Raw genomic sequence first — 6,576 nt, 5'->3', positions numbered from 1 at the left:
TATTTTTTATGCTGCTCAAAAACAAAAAATATTGTGTTTAGGGGAAAAAAATTTTTTTTTTTTTTTTTTTTTAACCCAGTCATTTAAAAATAACACATTTTAGTGCTGTAACGACAATACCGTGATACCGAGAAACCGTGATATTTTTGCTTAAGGTTATCATACCGTCAAAATCTCATGGGCTATGATCAGCTCACTGTCTGCCGCTGGCCACTTGGTCGTTACTTTAAAGAACAAAAAATGCTCCAAACGTTTTTCTAAATTAACTTAATAAAAAAACGAAACAAAATATAATCACTTTGCCATTACGTACAAAACTGAACTAGCTGGAACAGTATAAACTGTTTTGGGAGAAGGAGAAAAAAAAGACAGGCTCGGGTCGACTCGGGCGGTAATTCTGTTAAGCTGTCGGACATGTGCCGGGCTATAGGGTCTCAGCATCTCGGACCAGGGCCGGCTAGGGCCTAAATTTGAGGCCCGTGCAGGGCTCTAACAAAAGTTAAGGACTGCAGCTTTAAGTTTATGGGGCTGTCACGTGATGAACGAACGACTCAAACCCGAAGACTTGTCAGATAAGAGGTGAGGTGAGCTAATCATACCAGGTAAACAATTAATTAATCTTTTCTGTTTCTTATACATTATAGTTGATATACATTAACGTGATACATTATAGTTTTGTATTGTTTGTAGTGTGATCAACGTTTGCGTAAGTAGTAGACGTGTTAGGGAAGTAACACGTAACATTTGAACGAGACTCAAAGGTCCGAGTCGGTAAAATGATCCGAACTTCCCATCGTCACTACAATAAACACCAAAGAAGAAGAAGAAGAAGAAGAAGAATATTCCGCTTTCCTACTCACTTCCGTTTTTTTGGTCACAGAAGTAATGCCAGCCCACCCCCCTCACAGCGGGAGAGGGGGGTTGAACCACACGTGGAAACGGATCTGTCCCGAGCAGAAAAACATTACTGAGAAGCTATCTCCTGCTGGAAGTGCTTAAAAGATCTGCTCCATATCAGCCCTGAATAATTCAAAGATATCCGACAATGGAAGATGGCAGGGAAACAGCAGCGATGAGACAGCAAAAAAGGAAGGATCGACAAATAGGTTGGCTAATTATTATTTAATATCACTTGTTTGGATATAACCTTTAGACCTAATAAGATTAAAACTGCTTTTAAAAAGATATACATTGGAAGCATGTCCATGCTCCCCATTTTTATCTTCTTCAGGGTCTGTTGTTATTATTGATATTGCAGCATGGGTGTGTCTTTATGCCCTCTGTGCCAAACTGGGCAACAACAGGTGCTCATACCCCAACATTAAAATCAGTCTTACAGCACTATACAGTCCAAGCACTTCTGTCTTCGTCAAAACAATAACCTGATATTTTGTTGTTTATTTTATTATTTCATTCATTATTTTTGTTGTTTGTTCAGGGTCTGAACTGATCTCGCAATATAATAAAGGTATAATGATAAAAAAAAAAACTACGTGTTATGGTGTGATATAGTATAGTGTAGTATTGTATGGTATAGTGTGTTATCGTAGTATCCTATAGGATGGTGTGAGGTGGTTTAGTAAAAGTAGTAAAAAATGCATCTTCGTTGCATATAAATGTCTAGACAACATTTGGAGCTACTTTATGTCATCTTTATGCAAAACTGAACATTATGTTGGGGAACACTAGGTCTTTATTTTGGAGTAATCAAAATATAACTTTGTTTATACTGTATTAAAGACAAACATAATGCTTAAATAGATCAACATTAAATCCCGTGTAAAAGCATGGTGTTTCTGATCATGTGGCTGGTGGTCAAAGATCTTAGCCTTAATGCAAATGTTACGAGGTCAGTGCAAAGCAGGGATGATTTAATCATTCTACAATTACTGTGATCATTGTCCTGCTCAATAATCATATCCAGCATTCAATCTTACTTTGCTCTGACTGTCGCAGCAGTTAATGTAATTTGCTCTGGATGGATCTGCTCAAGGAAATGTCTTATCCCTTATTTGGGCTTATGGGCTCGTAGACTAAGGGTTTTAGGCCACATATACAGTAGCCGCTTACAGTTACATTTCTCTATAGATCGGTGGTGTCACCGATACTGAAGGTAGGTAAGATTTAAAAGCATAGCAATAGCAGTTTTGTTTGTTAATTTATTATTATTTTTTTCCACAGAGAGAAAATTAGAAACCTAAATCGTAAATAATAGCATTTTCAACATAACTATTTCTTGAACACTCTTCATATCCCTTATACCTGCTTGAAACATAATCTTCTCTCTGCCATTTTATTGTTCTTTAATATACATCACTGTATTAACGTTTTTTGTTGTTGCAAGATTTGGCACTTAATTTTGCAGCTCAGTGTCCAGTGTCTCCTGAATCGAGTTGTTTGGAATAAAAGCGTCTGCTAAACGAATGAAGGGGAATGAAACGGTAACAAGGACCATATGCAACACCACTCCATTGCACTAGATGGCACAAGCATTTGTTTCCCATTGGAAGACACTTTTTTTTTTCTCATTGGGAGCCAAATGTGAGACACAAAGCACCTTCACTTTCCACCTGGAGGCGCAATGAGGCTCAGAATAGCAACCGCTTCACTGAGCTCTAACACTGAGCCACCTGAAAATCTCCTGAGATCTTTTTTTCGCGTTGTTGAAAACATTTGTACATGGAATCGATATATTGAGGATAGCAAATCATTTCCTAAATGAACACAGTATTCGAAAGGAAATCCATCCTTTCACTCTTTATAAAATGATTTTTAAACTGCCTTACCGCAGTAATCACAATGACTGTGATTGATCCATCCTGAAGAGAGACGAGAAAAGTTAGCAGATATGCAATAACAAACGCTGCCTTTGTGGTGTTTTAGCAGCGACCTGGACAATAATTACACCTGGATAATGTCACTGAAAACAGATCTAATAGTATTATTTTGTTAATGAACGAACCGCTGTTTTGAACATGCACTCATTCATATTTCCAGTAGTCCTTCACTGCAGAACACAAGATCCAGGGGGCGTGGTTGGATCCACATCCAGGGGGTGGAAATTAGTAGGTTTAGGGGTGGAGATGGATGGGTTTAATATTTGTGGGACCGGTTGGTGGCGGTGGTTTCGATTCTCTGAGCCGGCTCTTTCGGCTCCCAAACGGCTCTTGATTTAGTACCACTTCTGACTTTTATTATTCAGCCAAATATAGCTAATTAGCGATGTTTTAGAATTACACGTATACCACTTAAATTATTCAATGTAATTATACTAAACCATATAATTTACAGAATATCATAACATTACGCCTGCTTGATATAAAAACCTTGAACTATGTAAAACCATCACTATAACACTATTACACATCCTGCTCAATATGATATTTACCGTACAAATTCTACATTCTGCTTATGTTGTCTAGGTATATTATTAAAATGCATCCAAGTGCTACTTTGTTTGCGACTTATGCATCTTGTATTTTGACCCAAAATTAAGGATGATATTTTCCACACACAACTAACTAAATAAAATAATTAATTAAAAGTTAAAAAATGATTACATAAAATAAATCGTCTCTCAGGCGGGAACCGGCTCTCATCGTTCACTTAAAAGAGCCGAGTCGACTCATATAGTCACCTACTTTGTAGAGTCATATGTAGTTTCCACCAGAAATCTACCAGAAATGTTAAACACAATTATTTAAGTTGCAATAATGCGAACTTATGGCTTCAGCAAAAGCATGCGCCATTGATTAACAACCGTTAAATGATTTACAGGTCTGTCTTTAAAGGTTTATAAGTTGTTGTTACAATCGATTCCGCTTTCCTACCAATCAGTTAGGTTGCCAACCGCCAATAAACACCAAAGAAGAGGAAGAAGAAAAAAAGATTCCGCTTTCCTACCCACTTCCGTTTTTTTGGTCACAGACAAAGAAATGCCCGCCCGGGGAGAACATGAATATGGCAAGTGTGAGGAGGGTGTAGAGATTAAATGCTGTAATTGTGGGGGAGGACATAGCGCAGCATATGCAGGATGTCCTGTACAACAAGAAGCTCGTGAAGTACAAAAAATAAAAACTGCAAAATTTAACATGCAGAAGCTACCCCTAAGGTAAAAGCCAAAGGTATAGTTGAAACAAAGAGAACTAATGTGCAAGGAATCAGGATGGAATCCTAAAGGAGTAAATCCTGAGAGGAATTAATCAGATCTACATACTATGATGAATAAAATTGACTTTGTGGCATTCATTTGTGCGGTGGTAAATGGCACTTCACAAGTGGAAAGGAAATCGGACAAGTTAAAGATTATCGTAGAATGTGCTAACAAATTTCTCAAGTTAGCAGGAGTTACAGCGGAGGAGGTCCGTGGGATTTTGAAAGCCAAGGAAGGAACTGCTGCTTTGGATACGACTCGGAGTAATAATACAGTTGTATAATGTCTTTCCTATACTACTACTGGAATGCCAGGAGCTTAATAGCAAATGAGCAAGAATTTAAAAAACATATCACAGAAATGGAAAAGGCACCAGACATCATGTGTATTCAGGAGACATGGTTAAATAGCTCCTTGGATTTTAAGATCAATGGATATGTAGTAGAGAGGAAAGATAGAGAAACTGGAAGAGGTGGAGGGTGTGCAACATTTATTAAAGAAGGCATAGCATATAAGAGAATATACAAACGTAATAATGTAGCATGTGTAAGTATAGAAGTAATGGGAATACATGAAGAAATTAGAATTACACATTTTTATAATCACAATCAAATAAATAAGCAATACTGTATTAGAAGAAGTGATGAGGGTGATACACGGGGTAAAATTATTATATGTGGGGATTTTAATGCACATAATGGTTTATGGGGTAGTAAAAATACAGACAATAATGGGATAGTTATAGAAGAATTTATAGAAGAGCACTTGCTTGTATGTTTGAATGATGGGAAACCAACAAGAATGGATATAATTAAAGGTGGCATGTCATTTTTAGATCTCACAATAACATCATCTGCCTTAGCCGGTAAGTGTACATGAAGATAATGTGGGCAGTGAAATAACATCATCTGCCTTAGCCGGTAAGTGTACATGAAGATAATGTGGGCAGTGATCATTGGCCTGTAGTTTGTGAGATTCAGAGTGCAGTCCAAAGGCAAAACTTTAATCAGTGTGCAAGATGGGGATTTAAGCAGGCAAAATGGAAGGAATTTTATGTGTTGTGTGAAGAAAATTTCAAAAATATGAAGTTGGAAGGGAATATTGAGGAGAAATATAATAAGGTAGTAGGAGAAATCATTTCTGCAGCAAATCAATCTATACCGTTAATAAGAGGTAATGGAAAGAAAAAGAAAAGTGTACCGTGGTGGTCTGAAGAGTGCACAGTGGCAATTAGAGAGAGGAATAAGGCATTCCAGATTTTAAAAAGGTTAATAATTCAGGATACAGTTGTAGAATATCAGAAGAAAAGGGCAGCTGCAAGAAGGGTAATTAAAAGTGCAAAGAGAAAGGCTTGGCAGGAATTCTGTAACACAATTGGGAGAGAGACTGGAATGCATGTGGTATGGAGAATGATTAGGAAAATGAATGGTATTAATAATTATAAACAGATCCCTGTAATTGAAGAGGAAGGGAAAATAGCCAGAACGAATAAAGAAAAGACAGAAGTCTTAGCCAAAACCTTTGCTAAAGTTCATAGTATTGAAAACCTGAATAAGTTCTTAAAAAGAAGACAAGAGTTAAGTAAAATATATGAGAATGTTCGTATGAAAAAACAAGGAGTTGATAGTAATATGGATGAGGATTTTAATTCTTTTGAGTTAAAAATAGCCATTAACAATTCAAAGAATACAACGCCAGGGAGAGACATGATCAGTTACAGTATGTTTTTTAATGTAATGTAACTTACCAGAAGTAGCCGTTAAAGCATTATTGGATTTATATAATCATGGAATGAAGGAACCTTACCCAAAGATTGGAAAAGTGCAATAGTGATACCAGTAGTGAAACCAGGTAAAGATGCATCAAAATCTAATAGTTATAGGCCAATTGCTCTTACATCTACATTATGCAAGGTAATGGAGAAAACGATAGTAAGAAGGTTGAATTATTTTTTGGAGAAAATATAAATATCATCAGCTCAGAGTGGTTTTAGGAAGAAGAGATCTACAATGGATGCTCTGATATTATTGAAAATTATGTTAAAAAAGCTCTAATGATGAAAGAATTTCTTGTTGCTGTTTTCTTTCACATTGAAAAGGCATATGACACTTTATGGAGGGAGGGACTGTTAATTAAGTTAAATAAAATCGGAATAGGGGGGAGAATGTATAATTGGATATTCGATTTTTGTTTGAGTGTACATTCCAGGTAAGAATAGGTGAAGAAATGTCAGCATCGTATGATATCCTGAATGGGACTCCACAAGGAAGTGTAATCAGTCCAATTTTATTTAATGCAATGATTAATGATATAATTGAAAGAGTTAAACCAAGCACTGGGAAGGCATTATATGCAGATGATGGTGCAGTATGGAAAAGAGGTAGGAATTTAGGAAATGTAGTTAAAGGAATACAAGAATCAAT

At 36.5% G+C, this 6,576-nt stretch overlaps 1 protein-coding gene across 2 annotated transcripts in view; it reads left to right on the top strand.

The window, feature by feature from the left end:
- Positions 1–6,576, top strand: part of stom (stomatin) — a 26,914-nt gene that overhangs the window by 3,646 nt on the left and 16,692 nt on the right. Inside the window, exon 1 of one of the 2 annotated variants that reach the window (XM_016475558.1) lies at positions 874–1,020. The exons of the other annotated variant lie outside the window; for it this stretch is intronic. The gene's annotated coding sequence lies outside the window, so the exon portion shown is untranslated. Of the gene's footprint in view, positions 1–873; positions 1,021–6,576 lie in introns of those variants that run through there. 2 annotated transcript variants of the gene reach the window in all.

This window comes from Sinocyclocheilus anshuiensis, unplaced genomic scaffold (genome assembly GCF_001515605.1).
Source record: "Sinocyclocheilus anshuiensis isolate Anshui unplaced genomic scaffold, SAMN03320099.WGS_v1.1 scaffold488, whole genome shotgun sequence".
NCBI lineage: Eukaryota > Metazoa > Chordata > Actinopteri > Cypriniformes > Cyprinidae > Sinocyclocheilus > Sinocyclocheilus anshuiensis.
Note: the sequence above shows the minus strand (reverse complement) of the source record. Positions and strands in the feature narration are given on the sequence as shown.